The 12,951-nt window shown below is 38.2% G+C and overlaps 1 long non-coding RNA gene across 1 annotated transcript; it reads left to right on the forward strand.

Moving 5' to 3' along the window:
• The first annotated feature begins 10,906 nt into the window (after positions 1 to 10,906).
• Positions 10,907 to 12,710, forward strand: LOC144661055 (uncharacterized). Its single transcript, XR_013572192.1, has 3 exons — positions 10,907 to 11,577; positions 11,871 to 12,119; positions 12,544 to 12,710. It is a non-coding gene; the product is annotated as an uncharacterized LOC144661055 (long non-coding RNA).
• The last annotated feature ends 241 nt before the right edge of the window (positions 12,711 to 12,951 follow it).

Genomic DNA, 12,951 nt, shown 5'->3' on the forward strand with positions numbered 1-12,951 from the left:
CGATGACTTCTACCGGCTGACCAAACAGATTGTCCAGGCGAAGAAAAACAAAATGGCAGCCATACGTGTGGGAAGCTGCTAATGAACGAACGGCCCCTATTAACGTGAACATTGTGACTTCAGGATAGCTTTTGATTGCGTCATTAGAGAGAAGTTATGGTCCATAGTGCAGGAATACGACATTCCTAGCATATGCAGAAAGATCATTAGAGATTTGTACGATCAGAGCTCAAGCTGCGTCCTTTAAGGCAAACGAACATCAGACTGGTTTGAGGTGAGAAGTGGTGTGAAGCAGGGCTGTGGCATGTCTGGCTTCATCTTCGTGATCGTGATTGATTGGGTCATGAGAAATACGCTTGATAAAAGAAAAGTGCTGTATTGGAACCTCTAAAATGCACCCCGCCTCTACGATATGGCCGTGGATATTGGGATAGCATTGACCCCAGCAAAACCAAGACCAAGCGCTTGGACAGCAAGAAGAGCGATCTCATCACCATTGAAGGCAACCAACTCGAAGAAGTCATAGCATTCCCATACCTTGGTGAAATGCTAGACAGGCACGGTGGAACGGAGAGAGACATCTAGCAAAGACTGGCGCTTACAAGAAATGCTATCGCGCTCATAGAACCGCTAATGGAAGTCATCAAAGTAAAGCTCTAAAACCAAACTGCGCAATTTAAACACCGATGTAGTGACCTTCCTACTGTATAGGTCATAGATGCGGAGAACCACCACCGCAGACATGAACAAACTGGATGCCTTTCACGGGAAATGCGTGAGAAAGATGCTCAAAGTCTTCTTGCCAAATCAAATATCAAACGAGGCATTGTATCATCGGACCAACACAGAGTCGTTATCTGTAAATATAAAGATTCGAAGATGGAGATGGATCAGGCACGTGCTATGAAGAAGTGACAAGAATATCGCCAGAACTGAACTGGACTGGGCAACAGAAAGGAAAAGGTGACGGGGCAAACCGCGAATGACCAAAAGAATAAGCGTGGAGAGGAAACGGGAAGAAATGGGTTGGAAATTATGGGCGAGAGCAAACAACAGCTGCGAAAGATCGAGAGGGATGGAAAATTATTTTGAATGGCCTCAAATGTCCTTCGGAGCAGGGAGAAGTTAAGTATAAAAGTATTCTTTTAATTTATGTTCTGCAAATTTTGGGGACCCAGGAATCAACGGGTTTAAAAATGTTGCAAATCCAAACGAGGTATTAAAAATTGTTTCCAGCCACCTTAAAATGGATAAACCTTCATGAATCGTGACGAGGCAAGCGTGTTAAAATAAATTTAAGCTTACATTATATTTGTAATAGGTCCCCACCAACGACATCCTTTGTCCCCCTCCCCCACCCTTCCTTTTTGTTAACTGGGAAAACTGTACGTTCCTCTGAGCACGTGTGAACATGGCGTTTGGACTTGTTTCAAAAGAGAGCATTAATTCATTTTTGAGGAGATAAATGTGATTATAACATATTGCATTTGCTTGTACAATGATTACCTTAATAATTTATCCGTATAGTATTGTATAAAATGGTATTGTTAATTTTTAAAAACTGTATTGTATCTCTTTAATTCAGATATTAATTGTAATGGCGATCAATAAACAGTTATCTACGTGACATCAAAGCGCTACATGCATACGTACATATAAATAAGATTGGTGGTCCTTGCAAAAGTCATTTTTGAGATACTGGTTATCATGTTATTTTGTAGCATCCTACAAATCAATTTAGAAAACATTATTGGCAGCTTGTTTCAACTTGATATGTTACCTTTTTCCTCAGGCCGTTACATAATTCCAATCACACCTTCTGTCTTAAAATAGCAATTAAAACGATTTTCTGCTTTATTTACAAAAATCAAGTGTTGTTTAATTGTAGTAAAAAAATATATAAGATATTTCCATATTTCCTTGTTAGCACTAGTAAAATTACTAATTTTAAAAACACGAAACAACTTTTTAAAGACATGTTTCGGCATGACTTATGCCATCTTCAGTTTATTGAGAATTTAAAATCTAGGGCTATACATTTCTTTATACATTTCTATTTTTGTATTTGTAGCTTGGGTATATATATAGCCCTAGATTTTAAATTCTCAATAAACTGAAGATGGCATAAGTCATGCCGAAACATGTCTTTAAAAAGTTGTTTCGTGTTTTTAAAATTAGTAATATAAGATATTACGCAAAGAGAAATGCCCACTTGTTTATTAAAGAAAAAACCTAAACTGCCTTTGACAAATATTCACTGTTCTTTGAGAAAATATGCTTTCAATTTGCAGGACAAATATGTTGTCCCATCTTATCTTTAAAACATCTGAAGATTTAATGGATACTTGCAGATATAGGAGCCGTCGCGAACAGCATAACAGGCCCCTTGGCAAATGTTGAATTTTGTTTGAAAAAAGAGATCTGTAAAACAAATCGCGCATAACTTTGCTTTTGCCTGCACTAAATGAATCACGCAAAATACAGTAAGTGAAAAAGGATTTCCCCTGCCGCGTACTTTTTCCAGCGTAACTTAATTTAGGTTGTTCATTTTTATTCGCGAACTCAATCTGGCCATTGTCTTCTATCAGTTTTCTCAGGTTAAAATAGAATTTTTCCGCGTTTTTGAAAAATTAGCGGAAAAATATTCTCTCGTCGGTATGAACTATCTAGGGATTTGGTAGAGTATTAAAGGAGTAGTTGTATGCTAATTTCTTCATCTTGGTGTTCTTCTCTGGAGGCGACTGAATTTTATTCGCGTTGGTAGTTAGTTTTAGTCTTCGTTGATCGTATGGGAGAACAAGAAGGAGCTAGTGCCTCTATTTCGCCGGAACTAAGTGCCATTTTAGATGCACAGAGAAATGCGATATTAACGGCAGTCAACACTCAAATTCAAAGTCTTCAGACCAATTTGCTTAAAGCACAGTCAGATTTAGCGGCCCAGATTGCGTCGGATCTGCAACCGGACAACTACGTCTTTAAGAAGAAAGGGAAAGTTGTCAAGACAAGCAATTCAGCCTTGAAAGCCCTTGAAAGTGGAAATGTTCCTAATACCAAGGAAGAGCTGAATAGAGGTATTTCTTTGATTAATACATGTAATAGACAGAAGATAATTAAATTGGCGGACAAACCTGAATTCGGTTGGGCGACAGTCCAAGAACATGTCAACGACGGATGATTTGGCTGACGGCGAGGCCGACGCCTCAGAGATTAAAAAAGGGAAAAAAGACCTGGTGTTAGGATTAAATCATTGCAAGAAAAGAAGAGATAAATCAGCCCAAAAGTTTCCTCTACTGCGCCTTCAACTTTTAGCGCTCCCAGATTTGGCGGTTCGTCTGGCTCTTTTCCTTCAGCTTCTAGTTATTTTCGTCCCCAAGGTCGATACTCCTTTAACTCTAGCTTTTGTGTTATCGATGCGGTAAACGTTGGTATTGATGCAATATATGTGCAACACTAAAGATAAACCTTCGTCTTCAGGAGCAAAATCTTGATTTTTTGGAGCAGTCAGAATTTGATCAGGGCGTCGAAGGATCCGGCGAAGAATCCAGCTTTTCACAGGGAAAGTTGCATGCTAACTTTTCATTTTGGCGTGATTCAGTCAAGGCTTCTGACTTTGTTCTAGATTATTTTTAAGGAATCTCCTTTGCCATATTCGATTGAAAACAGATCATCAGCCCTTCGTCGGGACACCTTTGTTCGAGAAGCAATTTCAGAACTTCTGGAACGTGGTTGTATAAGAGAAGTCAGATAATACCCGCAATTTTGTAATCCGCTTCATGTTGCTGTTCAATCATCTGGGAAAGTGCGTCTTATTTTAGATTTGTCTCATCCAAATAAGTTTATTGTTAAGAAGTCCAACAAACAGAACAAATATGAAGACTTAAGAACTGTTCTTCAAATGTTTTCGCCTGGAATGTTTGTCTCCTCTTTCGATTTTAAATCTGCTTATCATCACATTGACATTTGTGAAGAGCATATGAAGTCAGTCTGTAGTTCAGATGGCCTTCGATAGACGGCGTGGTGAAATTCAACGAGTTTAAGGTGTTGCCTTTTGGCCTAACTTCAGTTTCTTATATTTTTTCCAAAGTGATGCACCAGTTCTAGTTAGTTTAGTTTTGGAGGGGTTGCGGCCATTTGGCCTTGATGTATCTCGATGATGGCATCGGGGGAAATTTGTCTTTTCAAAGTGCCAAAAACATCAGTGTTCAAGTCCGCAACGATCTTTCTTCGGCTGGTTTTACACCTAATGATGATAAATCGAATTGGGAGCCCGTTCAGAAGTTAGTTTTTCTGGGTTAGTCGGTGCTAAAATTTGAAACGGGTTTGATTCTTATTCCTGAAGAGCGAATACACAAACTGAAATCTTCCATGGATGTTTGCCTTCAAAGTTGTAATATTTCAGCCAGAGGTCTTGCTTCTATAACAGGGCAAGTTCTATCGATGTCGTGTGCTGTTGGTAAGATTACGAGATTGTTGACCAGAAATTGTTATGCCGCCATTGAGCAAGAACCTCCTGGGATCAACCTTTGTACGTGTCCCCTGAGATTCGCAATGAACTTTTATTTTGGCAAAACAATATTGACTTTATTTATGGAAAGCGTATGTCACCTAAGTCTAGCGCTGTTGGCGTTGTTTATTCTGATGCAGTGTCACTGGTTTTGGTGGCTATTTCGTTCAATGCGGTCAGGATTTAGTTTCGGACCAGTTGTCGGGCTTGACTGTAAAATGGTTCACGGACAATTAGAACGTTCCTAGGATCATTTCATCTGGCAGCAGCAAAGGTCATTTGCAGTCCGAAGCTTTGTCTATTTTTAACATGTGCTGTTCTCGCGGTATCTCCTGTATCTCGATCGAGATGGAATGGATCCCAAGATCTCAGAATGACAAAGCTGATTTTCTCAGCCGCATTTATGATTCCGATGACTGGGGTTTTTTCGTGGAATACATTTCAAAACATTGACTTAGTTTGGTGCCCGCATTCTATCGATCGTTTTGCTAATTATTTCAATGCTAACCTTTCTAGATTTAATTCTAGGTTTTGGAATACGGGTTCAGAAGGTATTGATCCATTTGTAATGATCTCGGCGGGGGAGAACAATTCTACGTGTCCCCCTATTTGCCTTATTCCGCGAGTGTTTCTCTATATGCGTAACTGCCAAGCGTCTGGGACACTTATTGTTCCTTTGTGGCATTCCGGCTCCATTCTGGCCGATGATTAGTGCCGGTGGGGATAATTTTTCTGATTTTGTTGTTGACTGGATGGACCGTCCAACTGCTAAGAATCGATAAAGAAGCCTTGATTCCTGGTAGATGTATTGTATGTTTGGTTATGAGAATTTGAATTTCTGAATGCTTGCTTTGAGAATTCATTTTGCCTGCTAGGTTCTTTTCCATTTAGTATTTTGTTTTGTTTTTTTGGCAGGTTTTTTGCCATCCATTTCTTTCTTTGTACTCTTGGGCCGTGCGGCCTCCAGTGAGCACACAATAGCAAATAAGTTGTGTTTATGGTTTTTTGTTTTGTACTATTGCGCACGGGTGGATTATATTGAGTGAATTTAGACGAGAGTAGAATTTTTCCGCGTTTTTGAAAAATTAGCGGAAAAATATTCTCTCGTCGGTATGAACTATCTAGGGATTTGGTAGAGTATTAAAGGAGTAGTTGTATGCTAATTTCTTCATCTTGGTGTTCTTCTCTGGAGGCGACTGAATTTTATTTTTATCTTCTTATGATTAGAATTTTTTCTTTCCTTTTCAGATGCGATAATTTATGATATATGACGATGTGCCTTTGTTTTTTTTGGTTTTTTAGGAGGTTATGTTCGTCTGTGACCAATTATTTATTTATTTTCGGGGCATTTTTGCGCCCGTAAAGAATGGGACCATCTGTGCCCAAATGTTTTAAGGGCCTTTTTGTGCGCCCGCGAAGTGTGGGACCATCTGTGCCCGAATATGTTAGGGGCTTTTTTGTGCCCGAGAAGAATGGGACCATCTGTGCCCAAATATTTTAGGGCCTTTTTTGCGCCCGAGATGAATGGGACCATCTGTGCCCAAATATTGCAGGGGCTTTTTTGTGCGCCCGAGGATTATGGAACCATCTGTGCCAAAATCTTTCAAGGGCCTTTTTTGCGCCCGTGAAGAATGAGACCATCTTTGCCCAAATATTTTAGGTGTTTTTTTTGTGCGCCCGTGGATTTTGGGACTATCTTTGTTCAAATGTTTAGAAAAATGAGCGGCATTTTTTCTGCCCAGAGGAGAATGGGGCCTTCTGTGCCCGACAGGGTGGGCCTAAGAAGTTCAAGACCATGATCATGTTTCCTGAAGGTAGGAGGCCTCTAGCGCCCAAGAGGTCAGAGGTATAGGACCTTCTGTGCCCGTCCGGGACGTAAGTTATATTTGCGTCTGATGAGTTTTGGACCATCTGTGCATGATATTTTTTGCGCCCAGAAAGTTGGGTTATTTTGCCTGTTTATGTTTTTTGTTCTTTTGTAACGTAGTTTGTTGTTATTCTGGTTACTTTTTGCGTGGTGTTTGATCATTTTATTAGTTTCATTTTTTGGTTGGTTGTTAGTTCTTTTATCATTTTAGATGTGTTCAAGTCGAAGATGTGGCGTGAATTCTATTTCTCAATTCCTGATTACCTGCAGCCGTTGGCTAGCCGCGTCCAGGAATCCGTGCTGGCGTCTGAAGCAGATGGTACTTACTATCTGCCCCGTTACTTGGCCGGTTTCAAACGATGGAAACATTGGGCTTCGTCCAATTGTTTTATCCACATGCCAGCCAACTCTTTCCATGTTGCAGTCTACCTTCAATGCCTTATCCTCGATGCGAATTCTCCTTCGCCAGTTCTCAATACAGTTTACAGTTGGCCAGTTTGCCGGACGTCTCAGTACATCCCCTAGTTGCTTCTTTGGTCAGCGCTTCCCAAAGGATCCTGGGGAAACCGAAAACGAAGAAGGAACCCATCGCTCCGGAAATGATAAAGGCGCTTGTTAATTCCAAGATTTCAGATAAGTGTCCTTCTTTGTGGGATCTGAGAACAGGAGCTCTAAGTCTTATTGGTTATGCTGAATTTTTTCGTTTCAGTGAGCTTTACGCCATAAGAGCTTGTGACATAAAGTTCGTTCCTACTTTTGTGTCCATATTTCTAGAATCGTCCAAAACAGACGAATTCCGTGAAGGGGCTAGGATTACAATCGCGAGATCAGACCGGAAAAAACTTGTCCTGTGAAGGCCTTAGAGAAATACATCGCTGCCGCAAAAATTGATCTTTGTGAAGATTTACCCTTGTTCAGAGCCCTCTCGTCTCCTCGGTCCACTTCGAAAGTTCGGCACCAAGGCTTAAGGTCCTTAAGCTACCTTAGAGCCAGGGAGATCATTAAGGACGCTTTTAAGGACATCACTGACGTTTCCTGCATAAGTCTTCAGTCTTAGGACCGGAGGAGCCACTACTGCCGCCAATGCAGGGATTGTTGATAGACTCTTTAAGAGACACGGTCGTTAGCAATGTGAAAATGCTAAAGATGGATACGTTAAAGATAATTTTGAATCTTTGATCTCAGTTTCGAAATCATTAAGTATTTAATAAGACCGAGCCCAGCAGGTCGGAGAGTACTATCCATAGGGCTGGGGTTTTTCCTCTGCGTTACCGCTACGGGCGCGGTGAGGTTTTTTCATCCTATGGACGCTCGTTGGTACTTTCCTAGTTTGTTTTTGTAGGTTCTTAAGATATTTGACTCCTTGTACTTCTGCAGTCAATAATAAACTGTGCGGCCTCCAGTGAGCACACAATAGCAAATAAGTTGTGTTTATGGTTTTTGTTTTGTACTATTGCGCACGGGTGGATTATATTGAGTGAATTTAGACGAGAGAGGGCTTTAAAAATCGGCGATAGTACCACGCCCCTGCAAAACGACTCTGATCTTAAAAATATTGTGGGAAATTATATAATAAAGTATATTCTTGGGGGGGGGGGGGGTACTCATGATTACAATTGAAATTATTAAGAAAACGATCAAAATGGCTTTGCGTCTTTGGGTTCCAATATGCACAAACAGCACCAAAATTAATTTGCTTACTGTAAGTATGGTAAGTGGGAAATTAGTGCAAGGTTAGTAGAGTAGATGGCCGAAGAAAGTATCTGACACTTTTGGGAAACCTGCGTCTGGAAAGAGATGTCTTTTTAGCCCACAGTCCCTCACAAACTCTGAAAAACACTTCTTTCATTTACATATTCTATTCAAATACTGTGCGAGATGGACAACAAGATCAAGCTTAAAGAATGCCAAGTCACACTACGAGTAACCTGCAATCAGGCGTTCGTTCTTTTTTTCGCGGCAGGAGGAAAGAGAAAAAAGAAAAACCTGATACATATATTTGACGACTTGTCTGCCGACCCCTTATTGAAGTAACTGTCAAAAGGAAAGTCAAATATATGTTGTCTCATTCACGCGTGAAACTTGATGAATCATTAGCATAACTCGAATAAATACTAAGTCGGGTTTCATTCGATCAATTTAAACGTCTCTTTGGAAAAGTGATAAAATGGAGAAGATGTCCAAATAATTAATTTCCATTTTTTAAAGCACGCAATTAAAAAAGTTCTTTGAACCCAGAAGTTCCGTCACGTCTGCTTTCAATTTCTTGTAACGCTCAACGGCGTGCTAATAAATATCAAGAAAATTCGAAAATCGGGCAACTATAAAAAAAAGGGATTTGAACTTGCTTCGTAGTATTAACAAACTATGCTACAAGCGACCAATTCCATTTTCATCTTTGTGTGTTCGAAAACTCAATCTCCAAAATCCAGCTCAACGGGCATGAATACTGGTCTCCACAAAATATTTTTAGACTTGAAATTACACTTAAACTCAGGAAACCAATCAGGTTATGGTTTAATGTTTCCGTTTGTTTCCTGGCCAATCTGAAAAAAATTCCAGAGTCCAGACGACTCGACAAGTAATTGTATCAGGCGTTCCTTTTTTCCTCCCACCACAAAAAAAAAAAAAAAAGACGCATGGCGCAGGTTACACTACGAATCTCGGCCTTCTTTGTTTTACTTACAGATAATCTAAGGCTGAGATATTTGCAAATACTTTATCAGGCAGAAACGTTATATCATTTAAAGACAGATCTCTGTGAAAATGCATAATGCATAAAATGGCATGAAAATCACTAACAGCGTTTGAGAACGATTCCAATATTTTTTTTTCTTCCTTATGGCATTTTTATCGATATATAAGAAACAGGAAAAAGTTGAGATATAAAAGAAAAACTCGTAGCATACAAATATCAGTAATAAAAAACAACGCATAATGCCCAGGTAAGATTGAAAGTTCATTACAAAACTTCTAAGTTTTCTAAACACCCATTGTTACTACATTTACGTTACATAAACAGCCTAATACCCGACATGCGTAACAAGAAAAAAAACCGCCTTCATTATTGTCGCGTGACACTCTTAAACTGAGAACGTCAAAAAGCGAATCAAATTTGGAATGTAGGCCAGTTAAATTATACCTCAGGAAGTCACGTGACCTTTTTGAGTCATTTAAACATTTTTTTTCCTATAACGTAGGCATGATTCAAAAAGCGGTTTGATACAGGGCTTAGTAAATAAAAGTATATCATAGGCATTTCAATTAACCCCACTTTACTTTCTCCACTTTTTGTAATTGTTTCAACCGTTAATGGTCTATATTAAGTCATGTGACCAAAACTTGAGACAAGAAAGGATATTTATTTCACGCACGAAAAATAAATGTTTTTATGAAGCTTGCGACACATTAGTTCCCAGCTTTCGGTGAGGGATTACAGCATTGCTCCTAACATGAAAGTGGGGTAACCTGGGTACTAGTTCGACCTTTCTTGAAGCATTACCACAACATGGCGAAGTCCATTTTCGTTTTTGATTATTTGAAGCGAAGGAATAGTTCCAACGCTGTGGGATGCCATTTGTGATATTAAAACCAAAAAGTTTCGGAACTCAGTAGGTTTTAATATTTCGGCTTTTACTGTTTATGTAAGTAACGGATGGAGACTGCAAAAACAACGATCCGAATGAACCGCTGAGTGAACAGCCTGACATGTGCATAAGCACGTGAAAGGTCTGAACAAACAGACTGAGCAGACGAAGGTTGAAAGTGCAGAAAACCATCCATAAGACTGACTGACTAGAGGGTTTACTGACTAGCTAGAGATGGTAAAGAAAAAAGTCCTAATAGTTATGTTTGTGTAAGTAACCGACGCAATGAGTGGCTATGGTGGTTTACTTAGTAGTGATCTGTTGTTCTTATTTAATTTTATCGCTTAAGTAAATTACCATTGTTAGTTAAATTGAAGAAATTATAATAGTGAGCTCACTAATAAGTTTTCCTGGATCGGAGAAGATTGTCATGAAAGCTCAGAAAGTCTGCCATTCTCGTCAGGGGCACAGTGACAGACCCCTTAGAGAGATAATTATTTCGCGAAGAGTAAGCTAGAAAAAAAAAAAAAAAAAAAAAAAAAAAAAAAAGGGGATAAGCGCGCGCGGGAAGACGTTACATTGATCTTTTATCCGTATTGTAACGTATCAATAAAAATTAAAAGCCAAATCAGGGTAAATCTCTCTAAACCACGTTTCAAACTGTGGTACCACAGCTGGCCCTACGTGGCTGAGCTAACTTTTATCAATCTATACCGATGAAACGTTAACAAAATGTTAAAATAAGGCAAAATGTAATGACCTAAGTTATAAAAGTTCGTTGAATGTGTTTATAATAAATGATGAGATTATATTACCAATAAGTGCCGTAAACTAAATAAGCTTCCGCAGCTGCTATGTTTTAAACATTGTTGTTAGGATTAAATTTGGTAAATTAAATCTTTAAAAACAAACTCACCATCGGAAAAACCGAGCGCTTGGTAATTTGTTTTTGAATTATTTTGCGAAAGACTAATTCCATCGCTGTGGGCGCCATTTTTTGATATTAAAACCCAGTAGTGCAAGAACTAGCTAAGTTTTAATATTTCGGTTTTTATGCTTATGTAAGTAATGGATGCATATAACCCCCCAATGAACAAATGAAAGACAGGCCCACAGCAATCATGTACTAAATACACGAAAGCCTGTATAGCCAAAACAAACAGATGAACACGGAGAGACAAGTATGCATCCTAACGGTTGCATGACTTAGATTTTACTTGTTTATTATTTGAATATTTGAATAATTTTTGAATAATTTTGAAGATTCTTTTTTAAAAAATCTTGTTTAGGGTAGGTTACATTTTAAATTTTATTTCTTCTTTAAATACTTCCTTATTTTATTTTCTTCTCTTTTAATAAATACGTTTTGATGAAAATAGTTTGAATGTTTTATAAGTAACTGGGTGTTGGGAAGCAGATTAAGCATTTACCCACTAGGGTGTTTATGAGTAGAGGACTAGTTTTATCTCGGTTGACGTCTTTTAACAGTAGTGTAAAAATAGCTAAAATTAACATTTCGTTTTTTTGTTTATTTATATATCGAGTAATGGACATAGACAATCTCCATAAGCAAAAATGAAGGACAGGCTCCCAAGTAACCATGCACTTACTATACTAAGGTACGATTTTCGGAATTCAAAAAAACGAACACAGAGAGAGAAGTCTGTGTCCTAAAAGCTGTACGACTATAGGTTTTATTTGATTATTTTAAAAATAATTAATGAGATTCTATGTTGGATATTTATAAATTGGTAGGATTTGAAAAAAGGTTTTATGATTATAGCTGGTTTTATTTGATTATTTTAAATTTTGAGATTCTTTGCTGGATATTTGTAAATTGGTAGAATTACTTGATTATTTGGATACGTGTAAATTGGTATGATTACAAAAAGAGTTTTATGTTTCTATTTAGTGCCTGGGTGCTGACCATTGTAAACAGTTTGCTCAGCCACGCAGGACCAGCTGTGGTACTACAACCAATGCCTGGGTGCTGACTTGAAATGCGCAACGGAATGCAGACAAAAACTATAATCACAGTCAGAATGATCATCAGTTCCAGCAAATATTCACATCAACGAAAATGTGCAGACATCCGAGAGACAAACCGCAAATTCAAACGCTCAGGCTGCCCTAACATATTCTGGAGACTAGTAGACTAAAGGTTTGATTGAATTCGTATTTTTCTTTATAGGTGGAGGAGGGAGGGGGGGGGGGGGGGGGGTTTCTGTTAAAATTTTTCTTCCTAAAATAATTCTTTTTTATGAAATTTTTCTTGTCTAAAAAAACAATGGTTAGACCATTAAGACTGGTATATACCGCTTGTGTAATCTTACTGTATGATTTGTAGGGTGCTCCTCATAAGATAATTAGTTATGATGTACATATGGTGGGTTTGTAAAACCGCATATATGTATACTACGGGTATATTATTTGTGTAGATGCGGAGGTGGGTCTATTATTGGCAAAAGTTTAGTGTGTTTACTGAATGATATGTCTTGTATGAATGAATTTGTATTACTTTTTGTATTGCAGAGTAAACCCAAATAAAGATGGTATAATCCTTTATTTTTGTTTTTGTTTTTTAGTCTGCGGCAGAGAGGAGTTCATGGAGAGTAACAGGCCTCTGTAGAAAGAGTAATAAAAACAGAGAACTATCACAGTGTTCCATTACTTTATAATGGAGATTGCTTATTGCAAAAGGAAATAAACAGAAATTATATTTGTTGCTTAAAAATAAAAGATATTTTCTCTTGCTTCTTTGAAATTTTGATTTTAATTTTGTTTTGTTTTTAAAAAAAACAGATTTCTGAAAATTCTGTTTACACTTTATACTTATTTACTTCTTTTCAACATCACTTTTGTTATAGAAATAAATCTTTTTGCCATTAGATTAAGCTTTGGAAAACTCCCTGCATATTTTTCGTAAGGGATCTCAATTCCGCAGCCATTCTAGTGAGTTGCGCAGCCATTTGTTTTGCTCTGATTTGTTTCCT

The sequence above is a fragment of the Oculina patagonica genome, chromosome 7 (genome assembly GCF_052425735.1).
Source record: "Oculina patagonica isolate OP01 chromosome 7, crgOcupat, whole genome shotgun sequence".
Lineage (NCBI taxonomy): Eukaryota > Metazoa > Cnidaria > Anthozoa > Scleractinia > Oculinidae > Oculina > Oculina patagonica.